This window comes from Schistocerca nitens, chromosome 1 (assembly GCF_023898315.1).
Source record: "Schistocerca nitens isolate TAMUIC-IGC-003100 chromosome 1, iqSchNite1.1, whole genome shotgun sequence".
In the NCBI taxonomy this organism is placed as follows: domain Eukaryota; kingdom Metazoa; phylum Arthropoda; class Insecta; order Orthoptera; family Acrididae; genus Schistocerca; species Schistocerca nitens.
In genome coordinates this window covers 1,095,609,829-1,095,635,271 of record NC_064614.1, presented here as the reverse complement: position 1 = coordinate 1,095,635,271, position 25,443 = coordinate 1,095,609,829, and the positions used below count along the sequence as shown (strand labels likewise).

Genomic DNA, 25,443 nt, shown 5'->3' with positions numbered 1-25,443 from the left:
TTCACACGAATGCCAAACACAAAGAAATAGACCAATATGGCTGAAACTTGGTGTGCGTTCTTTCCAAAGATGCTACTAACTAAACATGTCCTCGATAAGAGCCGGTGGTGCCATCTGTCGGACTTTACACGGATTTTTCAAACGCCCCACGTACAAACGCCGAAAAGTGTATACAAAGTTTTCGTGATTTGGGTGATGATCGGGTAAGTACACTCCTGGAAATGGAGAAAAGAACACATTGACACCGGTGTGTCAGACCCACCATACTTGCTCCGGACACTGCGAGAGGGCTGTACAAGCAATGATCACACGCACGGCACAGCGGACACACCAGGAACCGCGGTGTTGGCCGTCGAATGGCGCTAGCTGCGCAGCATTTGTGCACCGCCGCCGTCAGTGTCAGCCAGTTTGCCGTGGCATACGGAGCTCCATCGCGGTCTTTAACACTGGTAGCATGCCGCGACAGCGTGGACGTGAACAGTATGTGCAGTTGACGGACTTTGAGCGAGGGCGAATAGTGGGCATGCGGGAGGCCGGGTGGACGTACCGCCGAATTGCTCAACACGTGGGGCGTGAGGTCTCCACAGTACATCGATGTTGTCGCCAGTGGTCGGCGGAAGGTGCACGTGCCCGTCGACCTGGGACCGGACCGCAGCGACGCACGGATGCACGCCAAGACCGTAGGATCCTACGCAGTGCCGTAGGGGACCGCACCGCCACTTCCCAGCAAATTAGGGACACTGTTGCTCCTGGGGTATCGGCGAGGACCATTCGCAACCGTCTCCATGAAGCTGGGCTACGGTCCCGCACACCGTTAGGCCGTCTTCCGCTCACGCCCCAACATCGTGCAGCCCGCCTCCAGTGGTGTCGCGACAGGCGTGAATGGAGGGACGAATGGAGACGTGTCGTCTTCAGCGATGAGAGTCGCTTCTGCCTTGGTGCCAATGATGGTCGTATGCGTGTTTGGCGCCGTGCAGGTGAGCGCCACAATCAGGACTGCATACGACCGAGGCACACAGGGCCAACACCCGGCATCATGGTGTGGGGAGCGATCTCCTACACTGGCCGTACACCACTGGTGATCGTCGATGGGACACTGAATAGTGCACGGTACATCCAAACCGTCATCGAACCCATCGTTCTACCATTCCTAGACCGGCAAGGGAACTTGCTGTTCCAACAGGACAATGCACGTCCGCATGTATCCCGTGCCACCCAACGTGCTCTAGAAGGTGTAAGTCAACTACCCTGGCCAGCAAGATCTCCGGATCTGTCCCCCATTGAGCATGTTTGGGACTGGATGAAGCGTCGTCTCACGCGGTCTGCACGTCCAGCACGAACGCTGGTCCAACTGAGGCGCCAGGTGGAAATGGCATGGCAAGCCGTTCTACAGGACTACATCCAGCATCTCTACGATCGTCTCCATGGGAGAATAGCAGCCTGCATTGCTGCGAAAGGTGGATATACACTGTACTAGTGCCGACATTGTGCATGCTCTGTTGCCTGTGTCTATGTGCCTGTGGTTCTGTCAGTGTGATCATGTGATGTATCTGACCCCAGGAATGTGTCAATAAAGTTTCCCCTTTCTGAGACAATGAATTCACGGTGTTCTTATTTCAATTTCCAGGAGTGTATATCTGTGAATCCATGTACCCTCTGTAGCCTCTCGACCGCTGCCACGTGTTTCATTCTGGACTAAAACCACCTCAGCATGCTACTGTAATGAATAACGGACCATTTGCTTGGACTTAGCTTAAATCACACAGCCTACCACACAGAAAATAATGATTTTCAGCAGTGCCATTTACGTTGGCAAATATGGATTAATTTAATTATATATGACGGTAGTATCTGTTCCCGAAAGAACAGTTACTGTGGATGACCATGCAGCTTGCTAGAAATGAAATGATAATTAAATGGACACCCTAGCTGCAAACAGGCGTTGATGTACTTCATTGGGGACATGTTGAAAATGTGTGCCCCGACCGGGACTCGAACCCGGGATCTCCTGCGTACATGGCAGACGCTCTATCCATCTGAGCCACCGAGGACACAGATGAATAGCGCGACTGCAGGGACTTATCCCTTGCACGCTCCCCGTGAGATCCACATTCCCAACATGTCAACACCACTACGTTCGCAGTGCGCCTGATAGATGTTTGCCTATCATACTCATTACTCGTAGCAGATTGATCTACCAAGTCCCGTACGAGTAATGAGTATGATGGGCAAACATCTATCAGGCGCACTGCGAACGTAGTGGTGTTGACATGTTGGGAATGTGGATCTCACGGGGAGTGTGCAAGGGATAAGTCCCTGCAGTCGCGCTATTCATCTGTGTCCTCGGTGGCTCAGATGGATAGAGCGTCTGCCATGTACGCAGGAGATCCCGGGTTCGAGTCCCGGTCGGGGCACACATTTTCAACATGTCCCCAATGAAGTACATCAACGCCTGTTTGCAGCTAGGGTGTCCATTTAATTATCATTTGATTAATTTAATAATAATGGGAACTCTAGGTTGGAATATCAACAATGTAGGGAAAGGTATATTGCTACATAGCGTAAAGATGACACGTTAAGTTGCCGACAGGCACAATTAAAAGACGCTTAAACATAACCTTTCGGTCACAGCCTTTGTCAGGACAAGTAAGAGAAATATACACCATTCAATCACACAAGCAAGCACATCTCAAGCACACGTGTCCTCCAACTCCGGCAGCTCGGCCCAGAATGCAGCACTAACAAAGTACAAAGTATGTTTCTTGTGGGTGGACTATGAGAGCAAGATGTTCATACATTTGTTTCACAAGCTGTAGCCCCACAACATTGTGTCATACGTTAATGGTAGCTTTTGAAAAAAAAAGTAATTATCGCTAACTTACGTAATCAATGTTACTAAACTCCGCCCGAACAGGCCATGAAGGGAGCCGTGTCATCCTCAGCCCACAGGCGTCACTGGATGCGGATATGACGGAGCATGTGGTCAACACACCGCTCTCCCGCCGTATGACAGTTTACGAGACCGGAGCCGCTACTTCTCAACAAGTAGCTCCTCAGTTTGCCTCACAAGTGCTGAGTGCACGCTGCTTGCCAACAGCGCTCGGCAGACCAGATGGTCACCCATCCGAGTGCTAGCCTAGCCCGGCAGTGCTTCTCTTCGGTGATCTGACGGGAACCGGTGTTACCACTGCGACAAGTCCGTTGGCCAGTCAATATTACACTCTTACAAAATAGTTATAATATTAATAATTTGTTAAAAATAACTTAGTTTCGTGACCGAAACACAATGGAGCCCTTTTGTTTTTACCCCTCAGAACATTACATTTTACCCCTCGGGAGGGGGGGGGAGGGGTAATTACCCCTAGATTGAAAACTGTTGATCTACGCAACAGCATCGTAAGCAAAACGCCTCACCGACCTTCCGGCGTTACCCACTAGATCATTGTCGGTTCACCTGCTACGACCGACAGTACGTAATACGTATTAATCCTAGTGTTCAGTGTAAAGGTAGCATATTTCATCGATCAATGTTGCTGAGCGGCCTGGCGAACTGTAAGTGGGGAATGTATTTGTGCTAATGTTGGCGAAAAATTGCTTCAGAAAGCTGTTTACTCCAACGAGCTACGCAGTACTGACGAAGAAGAAATTACCTGCCACCCAGCTGTGCGACCAAAGGCAGCAGAGCAACAGTACTGGATCCAAAGAATGTCGGGATGCCATTGCTGCTGAACAAGAAACATAAAGAAGAATATAATTACGTACAGTCAATCGGTGTATTGTATTCTCGATAGATTTATGTGGATCACTCATTTTGCGCTAGGCCAATTTTGATTAAATTGTTGTTGGTTTTGACTTACTTGAATTATTTAAAAGATAGCTAGGAACATGCGAGGCGCATTGCTTATACTGTTTTATGGACAGTACATCGAACCTGACCTACATCAGTTTATTGACTTTTCTACGAGGGTAAGTCAATTACTATCCGCAACTTAGTTATATTTTTGTTTATTTTGGTAGTAATGTCGTTTTACGTTGATGACGCATGCTTTGTTTATTTGTTGTTATATCTCTGCAATTTTCAAGCTTCTAGGTTAGTTTCGTTATCGCTGCCGTGCTGTTAATCATGGCTGCTCCGTTGTCTATTTGCACCAAAGATGAGCAACGTTCAGTGATCCGTTTTTTGTGGTCTGAAGGCGTATTAGAGGCCTAAATTCATCGAAGACTTTCGGTACAGTACGGGAACAGTGTTTTGCCACAACGGAGTGTCTACGAATGGATTGAAAAATTCCGAAATGGTTGCACAAGTGTTACGCACGACGAAGGATGTGGACGACCGTTTACCGCCATAAATGAAGAAACCATTGAGCGTTCACGTGAAATGATTCTCTTCCATTAACATCCAAATTCGTCGTGCAAGAAAAAGTTCAAGACCCAACCGTCCGCAGGAAAACTGATGCTTACCGTTTTTTGGGACGCACAAGGTCCAGTATTGGAACATTGCGGGGAAAGGGACACATCAATAAACAGTGTACCTTACAGTGAGATGCATACTGCCAGGCTAAAGGCTGCGATTCGAAGCAAACGCCGAGGACTGCTGTCAAAAGGTGTTGTGTTGTTGCACGACAGTGCCCGTCCGCATACTGCTGCCCACACTGCTGAAACGCTCCAGAAACTCAAATTTGAAGTACTGGATGATCCTCCATATAGTCCCGATCTTGTCCCTTCTGATTATCACTTGTTTGCTCCACTCAGACAGGCATTAAGGAGCCGTCGATTTGCCTCGGACGAAGTAGTGAAAGATGCGGTGCATTCCTGGCTCGCAGCTCAACCGAGAACCTTCTTTTATGAGAGCATTAAGAATCTTGTACAACGATGGACCAAGTGCGTTGAAACGCAAGGTGACTACGTCGAAAAATGATGTGCTTTTAAGTTTCCTATTTAATAACAATAAAATTTTATAACTTCTTTGCGGATAATAATTGACTTGCCCTTGTACGTAGCTCGACGTGGTTGTCTGTTGAATCAGAACTGTGACTTTAATTTATCGGTTAATATTGTCCGAAACAGTTCATTTTACTAGAAAATGGTTACGAAGGCTGTAAGACAGTTACTCTTTGGAACTCATAATGATTCTTAGACAATTGACACTTTTATATTTCGCATGTGGGCACGAACTTTCATTGAAAGTAGTCAGATGCAGAACTTTTTAGTCAGGGCCATAATTGTAAGTAATCATTGTGCACTCACTCGGTATTTATTTTAGGCTCTCACTGCAGGTGATCTCGCCTGGACTGTACTTAAGAGGGGAATGCTACCGAAAATGTAAACATTTCCTTAAAAAATCTATACAGCCACAGAGATTGGTACTGTATGAAGGATGTATAAGGGCTCCCCAGGTTAACTTACGCAGCGTAGTCGAAACCACCTTGGCAACATGTTGGAGGGAATTTACTGCAACAGAATGAGGCCGTTCGTCAACATTTCTGGGTGTTTGGTGTTGATGGAGAGCTTCAGTTTTTGTGGTGTATCCTGTCCAGTACTGCCGTGAGTTAATTGTGGCACCATATTGCAGAGTGTTAATGAGCAGCGGGCCCTTAAAATCAAAGAAAAAGGCCATCATGACTTTCCCGGAGCTGGCGTGCACGGCTTACGACTTTTCGGTGGGAGTGAATCCATGTGCTTTCATTATTGGGTAAGACGCTTGCTCTCTGACGCAAAATATGACACCGTGTTTCATCTCCCGCGACAATACAGGACAGGAAACGATATTCTTCATCGTGATTCCGTTCCAGTTGCTGCATTGATGTCGACATTCTGCTCAACTTCCGCTCCTCCGTCAAGCTGTGGGGAACCCCCTGTGCACAGATTTTCAGGAACATCTGGTGCTTTGTCATGATGGCGTGAGCAGTACCATGATTGATTCCCAACATGAACCGAATATCTCCCGCCATCCTCCGGAGCAGTGAAAATAATGCTAATGACACGATGAGCCTGTCCCGCCGACTACTGTCTTTCAATTACACCTGAAACGTCCCCTTGGAAAAATTTATGAATTACTATGCTGTTTAAACCTCTTACGTTATTTGATTTTCAAACAGCTGAGCAGAACTGAACGTACACAGACATTTCGCTCTTTACCTATTCTGGTCAACACTAAACTGACACACAATATTTTTAGCGCAACGCAATCTGACTTTTAATAATCCCTACAAAAGAATGGCCCTGACTAACAATAACCTATACCTTTCATGAATCACTTACCTCACAAAAATCTTCGTTACTCAAACTACTGCAATACAGCGAGCGCCAATACTGCCAGCTAAATAAGAGAGTCTAACTACTGAAGTGACTAACTACTGATAGGCATAGTTAGCAAATGAAAGATTTTAATAGAGAACAAACAATGTATTTACCTTAATAGTGTTCAAAAGTCATTATATATATATATATATATATATATATATATATATATATATATATATATATATATATATATATATAAGTTCATGACATCCAGTCTTACAAATTTACTGTCTCTGATGGACACACATCCAGATCATCCGCTCTCAAAACTCCGCCATCTCTCTCCCCACATCCACCACTGCTGGCGACTCACCTCCAACTGCGCAACGCTACGCGCTGTTAACATGTAACTGCCCAACACTACAATAGCCAACAACAATGCAAACCAGCCACAGACTGCACACAGCACAGCCAGTGATTTTCATACAGAGCGCTACGTGGCGTTACCAATAAAAAAACCTAAACAGCCTACTTACATAGCCCCCATGCTCCCCCCAAAAAATTTTACAAATTGTTTTGGGCAGTGCCCAATAATGATTTGATAAAATTTTTCATAATTACAATAACAAAGATATCAAATGCACACACTTATTGATACAATGTTGGTCAAAAACTAAAATTTCCTCACAGTCCATAAAGACAGTCCTGATCATTCATCACAGTAAAATTGCAGTGTTTTTTTTTTTTCAAAGTCTGAGCAGTAAAAGAAAATGCACACGAAAGTAGTGGATTTCCATGCAGTCTTGAAGAAGTAGTGTTGTCCTTCCAACGGAAAGACAGTGCTGACTCTTGACATGCGGACAGGTAATGGGCCACAACAGAGCAAACTCACAGCAGAGTCAGTCGAAGTTTTGAAGAATATTGGTAAGTAGGTCATCACAGAGCAGACCCACTGTAGTACTGGTAGAGATTACGGTATTGGTGGGCCACCAGAGGTGCAGACCCACTGCAGTCCTTGTAGAGACGGCCAGCAGTCATCTGTTGTGACTGTGCAGGTGCACAATCACCATCGAAGAGTCTTGCGGATAATATAGCAAGTCCATAAACTACCACTTGTGCACTCACAAAGTTTTTGGAATTGTCCTTAGAACCAGCAATGCTTTTTTCCAGTCTCTTGCTGAATTATTAACACACGTGCAAGCACTAACTATTTTGCATATACTATGACCAACAGAAACGTGTGCAGTGAAATGTAACTTAATTTGAAGAACTGGTGTCTATACAATTATAAATTTACAACATAAGAATACAATTACAAAGGTACTACATCATTAAAGAACATAACAATACAGATAACATTTGTAGGAATAGGGGCCTTACAAAAGAATAGAAATAAACATATACATCAGTGTTACAGGAATTATGACATACATAAATACATAAAAGGTCTGAATAACTTTCGAAACGTCAACTTCACACATGAGCATTAAAACAAAACAGAATAAATAATGTCTAAACATCTTTACAAAGTAAATAACACATTATTAGAAATATTCTACAACATAACTCTTATCAGATAAACACATAAAGACAGGAAAAACACGAATACACAAGTGTACACAAAAACATAGCGGAATACAACAAAAGGAAAGGACAGGGTTTGTTTTACTGCAGTATTTTGCAAATAAAACTTTCTTTACTTCTTGGAGATCTCCCTTTGTTCATCATTATTCCCAAAAAGTCCTATCTAACCCTGTTAAATAAATATTTCTCATTGTAAAATACTCTACACTACGCCTGGCAAACAGCAGCAGCAAGTGCAATAACTTATATCTAAACATGACAAACCCATAAGCAGAAAAAATAGTACACTAAAGACAACAATGCAGATAAGGGAAACGTCTATTCACATCTTAATGTCTATGTGATTAAAGTGGTGCACCACAACAAGTTATTCTACCAAAAAAATTACCAAGTAGTTGAAAAGAAAATTATGTATACAGTTACTGTTATTAATCCCTTCTTATTGTTCTTTCCTTTCTAAGTGCTCCTTTTTCGAAGAATGTGGATCATAAAATTATTATTTAATAGATCTGTTGACAGAAAGTGTTCAATTAGCAAATGCATTTAATTTTATTTTATAAAACCAATGCTGCAACACAGCTGGAAACCAGATATCAAATGAAATAAGCAACTATGTAAACCAAAGCTTAAAAACATCATTCAATAGCCATGTGGCATTTCATAAGTCAGTAGAAATTCTCTCAACTCTCATAGAAAGACACTTGTGATAATCAGGTGTGCTGATGTAAGAATATTTCCCATGAATTCACAAGCATTTCAGTAAGTAGCACAGAGCACGTGCTCCACAGTATAATCATATGTTTACAAGTAATAGCGTGTCATATTTGCGATGCTTTTTACAAAGGAATGTCAATAGTGAGGTTAATGACCTCTTTTTTCTCCACCTAATGGCTTTTTCTGCAGGCGGCTGGCACAGCTGGCCGCTCACAATGCATTATGTCAAGGTCACTTGGCTTTCTTACCAAAATATTTATGACAGCAGTTTGCAAAATGGTTCAAATGGCTCTGAGCACTATGGGACTCAACATCTTAGGTCATAAGTCCCCTAGAACTTAGAACTACTTAAACCTAACTAACCTAACGACATCACACACACCCATGCCCGAGGCAGGATTCGAACCTGCGACCGTAGCATTCCCGCGGTTCCGGACTGCAGCGCCAGAACCGCTAGACCACCGCGGCCGGCAGCAGTTTGCACTACAGTGACAGTCTCATATAAAAAATTTCACAGGTCGAGAATTTGCGTTACAAATGTGTAGAAACAAAATCCTATAAATATAAGTGTTCAAAAATTTTCGCCATCATTGTGATACATTCAAGCATTTACACACATTTCATAACTCTTAAAGTACGATTCTTGGTTTCCAACATCCTGTTTCACAAATCAGAGTCCCCAACCACTACTCATTATTCCTTACCATATTACACATATACATATTCGTAGACACTTCTTCAATATTTCATCATAATAAATATGTAGCATAATCAAATTCCTCATATAGTATCAGCTTATTGATCATAAACATACCTCAACAGCATAATACACATTGTCGTCGTAAAAATAACATCATAACACCTCAGTCAAATCTCAAAAACGTCGTAGCTTGCTCCAATAATTTCAAAACCTAAAAAAAATTCTCTGCTCATTTCAATAGTGTCATCTACCTCAAACGTACTTTAAAAATCATGATCCCATACCAAATACATCATTCAAAGCTCTCATAATATCACAATGGTTCCAAAAAAATATGAACGGTTCACAAAGTACAGACAAAATACAATTTCGTAAGTGTGAAGTTATCCAAATGTGTAACTGCGTTAACATCTGTCACTGATGTAGTAATAAAACGTGTTTCTCTCTCTCAGTTATATGATCGGATAGCTGTGTAATTTATATATTAGAGAACTATGGTACCGATGTGTAAAGTTGTATAAGCAAATACCATATTAGCTAGGGCTCCTTGTGCTTGCCAAACACATGGTACACAAAGTAAGTGTGTACCCCCCCTGAGGATTAATGTAATTATACCCTCAGGTGTTACAGATTACAGCAATCGAATGAAATGTGTCACGGAAAACCTTTGTATCATTGTAATTCAAAAATCTTTAAAAATAAATGTTTTAAATACAAAATTAATCACTTAAATACGTGTACTGCAGCGCTAAACTGTGCGTCTTGTTGTAAGATAATCTCTGTCATTACTTGACGGTAAAAATGTGCCAAGTGTCGTAATATCGTCGTCCATAAGCGAAGTTCTGTAGAAGTCAATGTACTTACAAATTTACTGTCTCTGATGGACACACGTCCAGATCATCCGCTCTCAAAACTCCGCCATCTCTCTCCCCACATCCACCACTGCTGGCGGCTCACCTCCAACTGCGCAACTCTACGCGCTGTTAACATGTAACTGCCCAACACTACAATAGCCAACAACAATGCAAACCTGCCACAGACTGCACACAGCACAGCCAGTGATTTTCATACAGAACGCTACGTGGAGTTACCAATAAAAAAACCTAAACAGCCTACTTACATACCCAAACTTCTCGAAATCTTTTATTCCACCCATATAAATGCGCACGTGTAATACTGTGTTCGCCATACGCAGCAGACAAACGGACGTGAATTTCACTATATGACACTCCTACCGCAGCGAAAAACCGCACTACACCTCGTTATTCCTCCTTCCCGGCCCCCATGGTGAAATCGGAAGCACACGCGAGTCGCTGACCACACGCCGAGCGCTTCTGAAGACAAATGACACAGCGGTGAATGTTCGTGCTGTTGCTTCTTGATTCCGAGTAGGGTGCACTTCTGTACACGCACCTACCTGCGTTACCAACGTTCGCGCCATGCTCGTCTCGTTTTCATTGGAGTGCCCATTATAATCACCTCTACATCCATAGATTTTATCCCGATCGGAGCAACATATTGGATTCTATTTCTTAGAAAGCCAGGAAATTCAGTCACAAATGTAGTGCAATAATCGGCAATCCAATATTTTTCTCACTGAACGACAGCGGACCAGTATCGGACGGCTTCTAGAAGACGAGGGACACGGGATCAATCTGGGCTCCATAGTCTACCGCACACTGGTTTTCATGGACGAACAGAGTGAGCTGTGTTCCGCAAAATCTCTGTTTACGGAACGCATGTTTGTTTTTATAGAGGCGATTTTCGTTCTCCAGAAATGCCATACTGCATGAGCACAGAACGTGACCAATAATTCTACAACATATTGACTTCGACGATATAGTCCTATGACTTTGCGCGTCTGTCCGACGATCCTTCTTCAAAACGGCAATAACCTGGTTTCTTTGATTCCCTTCGTTGTTCCAGCGACTTACGATATACTCCTATTAGAGCGGTAACAAGCTCTTTCGTATAATCTTTGTAGAACATCACAGGTATCTCATGCAGTCCAAATGCCTTCCCACTACCGAGCAGTATTAGTTGATTTTCTACTCCGCGATCACTTATCTCAATGCCTGCCAGCTCGGCGTTCGTGTGATGATTGAAAGGAAGGACAGTACCACGCTCTTCCGCGATAAAACAATGGCGGAATAGTCAGTTCAGTATATCGGCCATCTCTCCGTCACATTACGTTTCGGTGCCAGTATGGTCAGTGATGGGTTGAATAGCGATTTATGAGGGGCGATCAAAATGTTTCCTTTTGAAGACCGTACAGTCCAGAATATGTATGCCAATGAGGCAAATCCGGCGTGAACACTGAGGCACTGATCCCATCAACGCACCAGATTGAAGATACCCATTTGGTGAGACATCGTTTCCTGCTGCGTGAAAATGTCTGTTAACTGCCTGCTGCACATCCTCGTCCGACAGCAATTGTCGACTCTTCGCGACTTTTTTAAGGGACCGAAGGCGTGATATTCGCATGGGGAGAGATCAGGGCTATAGGGCGGGGATCGAATGTCTCCCACTTGAGTTTTAGAGTTGAGACTGGCCTCCCGGATCGACTGTCGTCTTGTGTCGAAAAGCGATCAGCACGGAACTTGGCGCACCATTAAACAACGGTGGTTGTCGACAGACATGATGCTCCATTCCTCATTCTCTGACTGATGTCTTTCGGCGTTGTCATTCGGCAGTCAAGAAAAGAATAACAGCACGTTGGTACTGTTTGGACACATTTGGAAATAACTTCGCCATACGTCACATTTTCGCATTTACTGCGCGCACATGTTGCATATACGCTACAGCAACGCCCTCAAATGGGAACTTTTTGATCGCTCTTACAAATCCGCTTCTGACTAGAAGTATTTTTAGTCTGGTCACTTGGTCAAGTTTTGAACCCGATTTTATTTAACTGGTCAATTCGTACAAATAGCTTGGTGTAAGAATTTGTAGGGATGTGAAATAGAATGGTCGCATAGACCAAGTAATAGGTAAAGCAAATGTCTGGTTGTGGTTCACTGCAAGGATAATGGTAAAATGCAGTCAGCCTACAAAAGAGGTTGTTTACAAAACACTCTTATGACCTATCCTGTAATGCAAACTGTCTGTTGGCTTCAGTCTCCGGTTCTTCGGCCGACGTTCGTCTGATAATTTTTCTAGCGTTTCGCCAGCACGAGTGGCAGGCATTGTCATATCTTCACCCTCCATTGCTGGTGGTGGACAGGAGCCATGCTCGCGGCCGCAAACTATACTACTGGCCATTAAAATTGCTACACCACGAAGATGATATGCTACAGACGCGGAATTTAACCGACAGGAAGAAGATGGTGTGATATGCAAATGATTAGCTTCTCAGAGCATTCACACGAGGCTGGCGCCGGTGGCGACACCTACAACGTGCTGACATGAGGAAAGTTTCCAACCGATTTGTCATACACAAACAGCAATTGACCGGCGTTGCCTGGTGAAACGTTGTTGTGATGCCTCGTGTAGTGAGGAGAAATGCCTATCATCACGTTTCTGACTTTGATAAAGGTCGGATTGTAGCCTATCGCTATTGCGGTTTATCGTATCGCGACACTGCTGCTCGCGTTGGTCAAGATCCAATGACTGTTACCAGAATATGGAATCGGTGGGTTGAGGAGGGTAATACGGAACGCCGTGCTGGATCCCAACGGCCTCGTACCACTAGCAGTCGAGTGACAGGCATCTTATCCGCATGGCTGTAACGGATCGTGGCCGCGTCTCGATCCCTGAGTCAACAGATGGGAACGTTTGCAAGACAACAACCATCTGCACGGACAGTTCGACGACGTTTGCAGCAGCATGGACTATCAGCTCGGAGACTATGGCTGCGGTTACCCTTGACGCTGCATCACAGACAGGATCGCCTGCGATGGTGTACTCAACGACGAACCTGGGTGCACGAATGGCAAAACGTCATTTTTTCGTATGAATCCAGGTTGTGTTTACAGCATCATGATGGTCGCATGCGTGTTTGGCGACATCGCGGTGAATGCACATTGGAAGCGTATATTCGTCATCGCCATACTGGCGTATCGCCCGGAGTGCTGGTATGGGCTGCCATTGGTTACACGTCTCGGTCAACTCTTGTTCGCACTGACGGCACTTTGAACAGTGGACGTTACATTTCAGATGTGTTGCGACCCGTGGCTCTACCCTTCATTCGATCCCTGCGAATCCCTACATTTCAGCAGGATAACGCACGACCGCATGTTGCAGGTCCTGTACGGGCCTTTCTGGATACAGAAAATGTTCGACTGCTGCCCTGGCCAGCACACTCTCCAGATGTCTCACAAACTGAAAACGTCTGGTCAATGGTGGCCGAGCAACTGGCTCGTCACAATACGCCAGTCACTACTCTTGATGAGCTGTGGTATCGTGTTGAAGCTTCATGGGCAGCTGTACCTGTACACGCCGTCCTAGCTCTGTTTGTCTCAATGTCCAGGCGTATCAAGGCCGTTATTACGTCCAGAGACGGTTGTTCTACCTACTGATTTCTCAGGATCTATGCACCCAAATTGCGTGAAAATGTAATCACATCTCAGTTCTAGTATAATATATTTGTCCAATGAATACCCGTTTATCATCTGCATTTCTTCTTGGTGTAGCAATTTTAATGGCTAGTAGTGTACCTGGCGCGCCAACGTCCAAGAGCTTCTCCGCGGTCATTTCCGTTGCGGTTCTCTCGCCACCTGCGACGGTCGTTCGCTGCAGCACGGGAAGCCACGATCCTTTTACCTTGAGGCTTTCTTCTTTATTGTTGAAGCTATTCTCGTGTTGATGTATATCTGTTCTATAGCTTCTCTGAACAAGCGGGTGTGATAATTATCCTGTAACATTGCGCAAGTGTGTGGGACCCACACCAAACAGGCGTAACAGAGAATATTGAACGTGTGCACACAAAAAAGGACAGCAGCAATTGTCACATGGTACAGGCAGACGCTTGAAGATAGACACAAGCGACGCCGTGAAAGCATATTTACAAAGGTTTAAGAAACATTATTAAGTGAGGAATTCATTCATTTTGTAAATATCTACGTATGTTCCACATTCCCTCCTAAATCATTGGATCGATTTCAACCAAACTAGGTACACATATCTGTTACGGTCAGCCAACAATCGCCGTGGCTTTAAGAACTACCTACCTGTCACAATTCAGGAGGTATGACGTCATAAAAAATGACATGCGTGAAAAACTGCCGCATCACGCATGACGTTTAAATTTATAACTTCTTTATTGCTAACTCTCTTCGCAATAAATTTCGCAGACACTAAGCACATACGCAGCTAAATGCACCTACAAAATAATATCATGGTATCACGCATTGATCAGGCGATATGATATCATAAACACTGAGCTGCGTGGAAAACTGCCGCATTGTATATGACGTTTAAATTTATTACTTCTTTGCTACTGACTATATTCGCAATATCTTTTGCAGACAATATCCACATATGCTGCTGAATGTACCTACGCAAATATACCATTGTACGACACATATTCAAAAGATACGACGTCTTAAACACTGAGATTCATGAAAAACTGTCGCATCATGCGTAAGTTTTTATACAAGTACATTTATTCTTTAGTACTAAGATACTCCTGCAGTCAAGCCAGATGAAGAAATCCCTGATATATGGCAGCGCTTTTAACATCTTTCAACTGCGAAGCGCAAATGGCTACAAGCGAGAACAATAGCCATCTATAGACCCATGAAAAGGCGTTGCCATGGAGACGTTTACAAAAAACTTCGATACTGTACTTATACATTTGTACAACTGTTTCATAGTTTCAAAGAGGTTTTCATGAACACTTGGAAATGAAATTTTGTCGATGTTACACTACAAACAGTTCATTTTCTGTTTCCGTTCCTAATAGAAAATTGCCGGCCGCGGTGGTCTAGCGGTTCTGGCGCTGCAGTCCGGAACCGCGGGACTGCTACGGTCGCAGGTTCGAATCCTGCCTCGGGCATGGGTGTGTGTGATGTCCTTAGGTTAGTTAGGTTTAAGTAGTTCTAAGTTCTAGGGGACTTATGACCTAAGCTGTTGAGTCCCATAGTGCTCAGAGCCATTTGAACCATTTTGAACCTAATAGAAAATTGGTAAAATGAAACCCGTGTACAGTCGGGTTTTTCAGTTAGTCTCAGCCGTCTACGTATCGCTCCCGTGGGGCTGCTAACATAACCTTAAACAAACTACAGTGTACACAGCGGTATTTGAGCAATTATTCTCCCTCGTCAAGATGGAACAGGAAGTGGTAAAATGGGAGATTCCTCCGCCATGTTGCTCACAGTGGTTTGAAGAATATGAATGCGGTTGTAGATCATACTCATTCCGTCGGTCTGGTACCACAATTAGCCTTGTAGAAAAAAATACGTTCAAAGTTCTTCACAGATTGTAGATGCAGCTTCACCGTGGCGAGTCTTAAAGGGAACGTGCGTGCAACTGTTGTTTCAACGGGCTCTGCAAACAGCGACGGCGCACAGAATATCAGAGCAAACTGCTTGCGATATTCTTCGCAGTGACGGCCTTGTCCCCGGAAAACGAGAAAGGTCATCTTGTTCCATTGGGAACTCTATTTTCTCTCACTGGCTTGTTTACGTAAGACGTAACGTATGTTGTCACCAAGCAGGCTGCTGCATATGTTAGGGACTCGTTTTGTTTCTTTACTTGTCAAAGAGGTGTCTGCGAGAAGCATTTTACGCAAGGTGTCATCGCTGCAAATAATGCTTAATATTATCTTTGCTAGAGTAGAGCAAAATCAATTAAACACTGAAGCAGACCGAGCGGGAAAGCGCAGTGGTTAGCACACTGAACTCGCATTCGGGTGGACGACGGTTCAAACCCGCGTCCGGCCATTCTGATTTAGGTTTTCGGCGATTTCCCTAACTCACTTTAGGCAAATACCGGGGTGGTTCCTGTGAAAGCGCGCGCCCGATTTCCTTCCCCATCCTTCACTAATCCGATGCGACTAATGACCTCGCTGGTGGTAAAGGAACTAATAAAGTATATATAAACAATATCGAGACTTTGTATGTCATTATGATTTGATAGGTAACGTTTCTCACTATAGTGTTCTCTAAATCGTTTAAGAAAAATAAAGGGGTAATACTTTTACGATGGTTCTGGGCCATTTCCTTTACAAAGTGCCTCGTCACAGGTGGTTTGTCTCTAATCACTTCGTGTCGTTGGAGCATTAAACCTTAAGCTACTCTTTATTACGTAATTTTATGCATTTACGTTTCTGCTATATGCTAACAGGATGTCGATTACGGAGGGCGCTTCGAAAAGATTTAGCAGATTTCACAAAACAAAATCTTCTGCATGAATGGACATAGAAAGTAAGGATTAATTTAAACTTAAGCATTCGACTAAAAAGTTTTTATCTTCAAAAAATCATCCGATTTCAGAGGAGTATCTCTCCTACACAGACTCGAATATCTTGGGTACCTTTTACAGCTACACGTAGGGTCAAAGTTTTCGTTTACCTTCCACAAATGTTCAATGTGCCTCCACCGGACGCAGAAGAAACATGCAGACGATAGTTAACTAGTCCCATACTCTTGCGAGTGTGCCTTGGCGTAATGCATTCCCTGTTGTTCCTATTAGCGGCTGCACTTCACCCGAAATCGTTGAAAGGGGATGCACACTAAAAGAGCTGTGTCGTCTTTCTTCCTACGAGCTTTATTAATTAAGAGGGGCAAAATCTACCTCCTTATGACGGCTACTTTAATCTTTTAAATTATCTCTTTTTGGCGTATTGCATGGATTTATGTAAGTAAACTAATATCTCAAAAAGGAAGGGAGTAATTACTCATATTCTTTCGTATGGTTGTCCCTCATTGTGTGTGCAGTGTCGCGCAGCCCAGTAGCAAAATTTGTTATCAGGCCCAGAAGTTTAGAAAGAATATGTCTTTTTGAACTGAGCAATGGATATCGTTAAGGCTTTGCTACGACTGTACAGTGAAGATTCACACAATGGGATTATTGTATTGCACATCGGAACAGTACTACTTTTTCTGAAAATCTGTCTGACAAAATAACCTCTTCAAAACTTTGAATGCTTTGACTAATGATCTCTTGGAGAACCATAAAGGAAGGTAGATAGGGGTGGGGGTGGGGGGAGGGGGGGGTAGAACAATGTATATGAGTAAGTGGAGGTTTATTTCTGTCAAATTTTGATTACTATACACGCACTCCTGACACGATATGGATTTTTGAATTTTGAATTGTCTCTCAACACATGTTGGGCGTCGTTAATTACTACTCGAGGATAAATATCAGCAGGTACATCCCACAAGAGGATTAGCGTACGGACGCCAAGAATCTCTAACGGAAGAATAATTATGTCCCACAGCTCACGTAATCACTCGTACGAAAGGAGTTACAGAAAGCTTCTGCCCACGATCCCAGACTAGGAAATCTTCATGACCTGCAAGAGAGGAAGCAACATTAGGCGGAAGTTCAGTTCAGGACCTTCTGGAAAAAAAATTATTAAATTTGATAGGTTCTGAGTATTGAAAACACCTCCATACATGCAGCAGTTCGTTTTATTCAGGACAATTTGCTCTGTCGAATGGAATTGCTGTCCAACAGAAAAAAAACATGGTTTTCGTTGCACATGGTGATCGATCGACATTTGGATCAGCTCATAATACGGGAAAAATGGCTGTGAAACAGCGACAAAATAAAAAAAATAACACACACGAATACTACTAAATAAACTGCTGAGAGCAATTACTGAACTGTTAAGAACTTTTCACGGTTTGAACACAGCACCAGAGATCGTCACTAAAGTCATACGAATCTGAATATATTACGAAAATTTCTTTGCAGTCACTCACTCCAATTAATTTAATGCCTCGCGACCTGCTGCATATTAATAATTGCGGTCAGGGAAAATCACTCAGCTAACAAACAAAAGTGCTGAAAGCCTGCAGTCAGATCTGGGCTACAAACAAAATACAATTACAAGCCCATACAGTGGAAGAGAATAATCAAATAATACTGCGATGTAAACCAAAAACATTTCCGAGCACGTAGTCGCGACAAGGAAGTTGTTTCCTAGCTGTAATCAACATTTAATCTTCATAAAGCAACCTGAAGTAAAAAAAAAAAAAAAATGGTTCAAATGGCTCTGAGCACTATGGGACTTAACTTCTAAGGTCATCAGTCCCCTAGAAGTTAGAACTACTTAAACCTAACTAACCTAAGGACATCACACACATCCAAGCCCGAGGCAGGATTCGAACCTGCGACCGTAGCGGCCGCGCGGTTCCAGACTGTAGCGCCTTTAGAACCTGAAGTTACATCGAAACTAAATTTTGAAGAAATGTGACACCTGAGAGTCAGCGCTAGCAACAAGATACACTTGCGTCTTAAAAAAAACCGCCAACGTTCGCTTGTTAGCGGACGGAATCACCATTTTAGCATGGTGGGGGAGATTTCCGTTGCTAGAACTAGCCAATGGCACGAACTGCACTGAAGCACCAAAGAAACTGGTATTGGCATGCGCATTCAAATACAGAGATATGTAAACAGGCAGATACGGCGTTGCGGTCGCCAACACCTATGTAAGACAAGAGTCTGGCACAGTTCTTAGATCGGTTATTACTGCTGCAATGGTATGTTACCAAGATTTAAGTGAGTTTGAACGTGGTGTTATAGTCGACGCACGAGCGATGGGACAGCATCTCCTAGGTAGCGATGAAGTGAAGATTTTCCCGTACGACCATTTCACGAGTGTACCGCGAATATCAGGAATCCGGTAGAACATCAAATCTCCGACATCGCTGCTGCTGGAAAAAGATCCTTCAAGAACGGGACCAACGACGACTGAAGAGAATCGTTCAACATGACAGAAGTGCAGCCCTTCCGCAAATTGCTGTAGATTTTAATGCTGGGCCATCAACAAGTGTCAGCGTGCGAACCATTGAACGTAACATCATCGACATGGGCTTTCGGAGCCGAAGGCCCACTCGTGTACCTTTGATGACTGGACGACACAGAGCTTTACGCCTGCCGGACTTTGCACTGTTGATGAGTGGAAACGTGTTGCCTGCTCGGGCGAGTCTCGTTTCAAATTGTATGGAGCGGATGGACATGCACGGGTATTGAGACAACTTCATGAAACCATGAACCCTACATGGCAGCAGGGGACTGTTCAAACTGGTGGAGGCTCTATAATGGTGTGATGCGTGTGCAGTTGGAGTGATATGGGACCCCTGATACGTCTGGATACGATTCTGACAGGTGACATGTACTCACGCATTCTGTCTGATCACCTGCATCCGCCTACCGTGGTGGCCACACGGTTCTAGGCGCTGCAGTCCGGAACCGCGCGACTGCTACGGTCGCAGGTTCGAATCCTGCCTCGGGCATGGATGTGTGTGATGTCCTTAGGTTAGTTAGGTTTAAGTAGTTCTAAATTCTAGGGGACTGATGACCTCAGATGTTAAGTCCCATAGTGCTCAGAGCCATTTGAACCATTTGAACCTGCATCCATTCATGTGCATTGTACGTTCTGACTGAGTTGGGCAATTCCAGCAGGATAACGCTACTCCTCACACGTTCATAACTGCTACAGGCTGGCTCCAAGACCACTCTTCTGAGTTTAAACACTTCCGCTGGCCACCAGACACTCCAGACATGACAATTATTGAGCATATCTGGGATGCCTTGCAACGTGCTGTTCAGAAGAGATCTCCACCCCATCGTACTCTTACGGATTTATGGGCAACCCTACAAGATTTATGAATTTCCTCCAGTGCTACTTCAGACATTATTTGAGTCCATGCGACGTCGTGTTGCGGCATTTCTGCGTGCTCGCGGGGGCCCTACACGATATTAGGTAGGTGTACTGCTTTCTTTTGCTCTTCGGTGTAAAAAACGGGGAAAAATCTGAAACGATAGCAAGACGCACTGCTGGACATCTATGGAAAGTCCGAGTGAAACTGATACTATCTTACTCTGAACAAGCGAAACTTCTCTCGCTATTACCGGTACATTCAAAATCACTCAGCCACGCATCCACTCTTTGCAGTAATTTTTCAAGAGAAGGTGAGGTAAAGAGAGAGGCTGCTGATATCAAGATGAAACAGAAAGTTCCTCAAACTCATTCTTTCTTCAGGTAATTAATCAGATAACAAAAAAACATATAAGAGACATTTTAATAAGATAGCTAGACATGATAACTGAGAGGGATGGGAAAGAGTACCATAACATATTCCTTTCAACATAGATGGAATCTTTCACAAACACCAGAAAAATTGACAAACAGTGAGATCTGGCAACCTTGCAGGCTAATAGTGCATGAGATATCCATAATGACTAATCGATCATTGAGGTAGCTCATTGTTAAGAAACGATCTTACATGCCAGTTCTGTGGTGCTTCACTTTTAAAAAATACAATTTTCGGTATCTTCACACAAAGTGTGAAACAACCCAACGCACTGGGTAATACACAAACAAGCGAGATAACTGCACCAGGTATACCCCTACTGGCATCTACGTGAACAGCGAACCTTTAGTTTAGAAGCATAAATTACAGTTTACCGAAAGTTTCTATCTTCATTCATACAGTAGATACACTCATGTGAAATCGGTTTAATCATTTTCAAGCACACTGTCCGCGGCTTCCATGTACAGCTGATTTTAAACAAAGTCAACTACTAAGAATCGCCGGCCGCGGTGGTCTCGCGGTTCTAGGCGCGCAGTCCGGAACCGTGCGACTGCTACGGTCGCAGGTTCGAATCCTGCCTCGGGCATGGATGTGTATGATGTCCTTAGGTTAGTTAGGTTTAAGTAGTTCTAAGTTCTAGGGGACTGATGACCACAGCAGTTGAGTCCCATAGTGCTCAGAGCCATTTTTTGAACTACTAAGAATCATGGAAAAACAATGCACTGGATGTCCTCAGAAACAGTACGAGTTGTATCCAAATTATAGCACCTCCGATTTTTTTCTCAGGACCGGAAACAGAAACATGCGTTTTTGAGAGAAAATACGGGTGCACTCGGTGTGAATGCCTGACAGACATGGCAGCACTGTACAGCACGCAGACCTCTAGCGGCAGCGCCTAGAATGAGGAGTGTTCTCAATACTTAAAATGGCGTCGTTTCCATTACAAGAACAGCGTGAAATTATTCGTTTTGTCCATTTGGGTGGTTTGATACCGATTTAAATTCATCGCCAGTTGGATGAGACATGTGGTGACGGTGTCTTGGATGTGTCTAACGTGCGTTCGTGGGTGCAACAGTTCAAGGAAGGCCAAGCCAAAACAATCTCGGCCTCGTACCAGTCGGTATGACAACATGATCGAGCGAGAGGAGGAAGTTGTTTTGGAGGACCACTGAATGAGTGTGGCCATCGGGGCACAATTCTAAGCGAGATTCGTCAATGAGATTCCAGGCAAAAGACACGTCTAGAGATGACCCGGCAGCTGTGACACCAACCCGACTGTCGCCCACCATATGGCCCGACTACCAGGAGTACACCCCATCGGTCGTCACTTGCGGCACTGTTACAGCACAGGGGTACGTCAACGACATTCTACGTCCCGTTGGTTGCTTTCATGGCGGGCCATCCTGGGCTAACGTTCAGCAGGGTTATGGCGCCCGCACAGGACGTTCGTTTCTACTGCTTGTCTTCGTTCTTGCCAAACCCTACCTTCGTCAGCAAGATCACCAGGTCTCTCCCTAATTGAGAACGTTTGGAGCATTAAGGACGGAACCCTCCAATGAGCTCGGAATTTTGACGATGTAACGCTCCAGTTGGCAGCATTTGGCACGATATCCCTCACGAGGGCATACAACAAGTCAATCAATCATTGATAGGCCGAGTAACTCCTTGCATATGGGCCAGATGTGGAGCAACTTCCTTAATTTGCGAAGTTGTTTCCCTTGAATAAATCATCCAGTTTTTCTTTAATTGTAATAATTTGTTTGTCGGTCATGTACATCCCATCTACCGGTTACCATCCCATTCGGATAATTCTTTCGTGGTGCTTGGTTATTTGTCTTAGTGTGCGTATAACTGAGCACCACAGAAGAACCTACAACTATACAGAGTTATGTATATATCGATTATTAATTTATATACTTTAAATAAACTTATTAATGTGTTATCTTTTCGTAGATGTCTGATTCCATTAGCCACGTCTAGCACCCACACATCACAACGAATGTTTGAAATGTCCTGCAAGATGTTGAGAACTGGTCCGTGACTGACATTCGCTCGCCGGCCGGAGTGGCCGAGCGGTTCTAGGCGCTACAGTCTGGAACCGCGCGACCGCTACGGTCGCAGGTTAGAATCCTGCCTCGGGCATGGATGTGTGTGATGTCCTTAGGTTAGTTAGGTTTAAGTAGTTCTAAGTTCTAGGGGACTGCTGACCACAGATGTGAAGTCCCATAGTGCTCAGAGCCATTTGAACCATCTGACATTCGCTGTTTACACGACCGCCTCGATTATGGTACGCCAGTCTTCCAGTGCTCTTGTGATTCCAGGTTCTTCACAGACAGATCTTACGTTACTTCGTTCATTATTCAGACATGTTTGACCACAATGGAAAGCTCCGTGCCACCTAACCACAGTGCCATTTGAGTATGCATTGTTGCGGTATTCTTCCAGCAAATCAGCATGCATTACTGCAGGGCTGTTCTCCTTAAAACGCAGCAAACGAATTACCACACGATACCCGACTACATCAGGGATTGCGCTATTTTGTTTTGGTTTTTCTAGCGTCGTGCTGCGGTACTGTGCTGCAGAGATTTCAGTGTGTACCAGGATTGCAGACGTGTACTTGGAAGTAAATAAATACATAATTCCCCAACTTTATTTTTTCAGTGTGATAACTAAAGTATCTTAATTACCTCCCGTATCTTCCAGACATTTAGCTGTAGTAATGGGGTTGTAAATAGTGGCCGACAGCTATTGATAGATTTGTTGTTGTTGTTGTGGTCTTCAGTCCTGAGACTGGTTTGATGCAGCTCTCCATGCTACTCTATCCTGTGCAAGCTTCTTCATCTCCCAGTACCTACTGCAACCTACATCCTTCTGAATCTGCTTAGTGTATTCATCTCTTGGACTCCCTCTACGATTTTTACCCTCCACGCTGCCCTCCAATGCTAAATTTGTGATCCCTTGATGCCTCAGAACATGTCCTACCAACCGGTCCCTTCTTCTCGTCAAGTTGTGCCACAAACTCCTCTTCTCCCCAATTCCATTCAGTACCTCCTCATTAGTTATGTGATCTACCCATCTAATCTTCAGCATTCTTCTGTAGCACCACATTTCGAAAGCTTCTATTCTCCTCCTGTCCGAACTATTTATCGTCCATGTTTCACTTCCGTACATGGCTACACTCCATACAAATACTTTCAGAAACGACTTCCTGACACTTAAATCTATACTCGATGTTAACAAATTTTTCTTCTTCAGAAACGATTTCCTTGCCATTGCCAGTCTACATTTTATATCCTCTCTACTTCGACTATCATCAGTTATTTTACTCCCTAAATAGCAAAACTCCTTTACTACTTTAAGTGTCTCATTTCCTAATCTAATTCCCTCAGAATCACCCGATTTAATTTGACTACATTCCATTATCCTCGTTTTGCTTTTGTTGATGTTCATCTTATATCCTCCTTTCAAGACACTGTCCATTCCGTTCAACTGCTCTTCCAAGTCCTTTGCTGTCTCTGACAGAATTACAATGTCATCGTCGAACCTCAAAGTTTTTACTTCTTCTCCAAGAATTTTAATACCTACTCCGAATTTTTCTTTTGTTTCCTTTACTGCTTGCTCAATATACAGATTGAATAACATCGGGGAGAGGCTACAACCCTGTCTCACTTCTTTCCCAACCACTGCTTCCCTTTCATGCTCCTCGACTCTAATAACTGCCATCTGGTTTCTGTACAAATTGTAAATAGCCTTTCGCTCCCTGTATTTTACCCCTGCCACCTTCCGAATTTGAAAGAGAGTATTCTAGTTAACATTGTCAAAAGCTTTCTCTAAGTCTACAAATGCTAGAAACGTAGGTTTGCCTTTTCTTAATCTTTCTTCTAAGATAAGTCGTAAGGTTAGTATTGCCTCACGTGTTCCAACATTTCTACGGAATCCAAACTGATCTTCCCCGAGGTCCGCTTCTACCAGTTTTTCCATTCGTCTGTAAAGAATTCGCGTTAGTATTTTGCAGCTGTGACTTATTAAACTGATAGTTCGGTAATTTTCACATCTGTCAACACCTGCTTTCTTTGGGATTGGAATTATTATATTCTTCTTGAAGTCTGAGGGTATTTCGCCTATCTTGCTCACCAGATGGTAAAGTTTTGTCAGGACTGGCTCTCCCAAGGCCATCAGTAGGCCTATGGAATGTTGTCTATTCACGGGACTTTGTTTCGACTCAGATCTTTCAGTGCTCTGTCAAACTCTTCACGCAGTATCTTATCTCCCATTTCGTCTTCATCTACATCCTCTTCCATTTCCATAATATTGTCCTCAAGTACATTGCCCTTGTATAAACCCTCTAGATTTATACCAAATAAATTAACAAACGACCGAGCTCTTTCCCCTCGGTAAACAAAACGGGTCAGAACACTGCTGCAGAAATAACGAAAAACCCATGCCAGATTCAAACGAATGCAAAATCTTTAAGATTGACGATCGTTTACAGAAGCTAGAAATTTAGCACGGACTTAAATGCAAGATGCTTATAATAGTTTCCACGACGAAAGTTTGTCTCTAAGCTGGCAGAAAATCCAAACAAAAAAATGGTTCAGATGGCTCTGAGCACTATGGGACTCAACTGCTGTGGTCATCAGTCCCCTAGAACTTAGAACTACTTAAACCTAACTAACCTAAGGACATCACACACATCCATGCCCGAGGCAGGATTCGAACCTGCGACCGTAGCAGTCGCACGGCTCCGGACTGCGCGCCTAGAACCGCTAGACCACCGCGGCCGGCGAAATCCAAACAGATTCTGGTCGTATGTAAAGTATGCTAGCGGCAAGACACACTCAATGTCTTCTCTGCGCGATAGCAATAGAAATACTATCGACGGCACTGTTGTCGAGGCAGGGTTACTAAACAAAACCTTCCGAATTTCCTTCACCAAATTAGACGAAGTAAATATTTCAGAATTCGAATCAAGAACATCTGCCAACATGAGTAACTTAG

General features: G+C 43.8%; 1 pseudogene; it reads right to left on the bottom strand.

The window, feature by feature from the left end:
• Positions 1–3,088: 3,088 nt before the first annotated feature.
• On the bottom strand, positions 3,089–3,206 carry LOC126204846 (5S ribosomal RNA; annotated as a pseudogene).
• Positions 3,207–25,443: the final 22,237 nt, after the last annotated feature.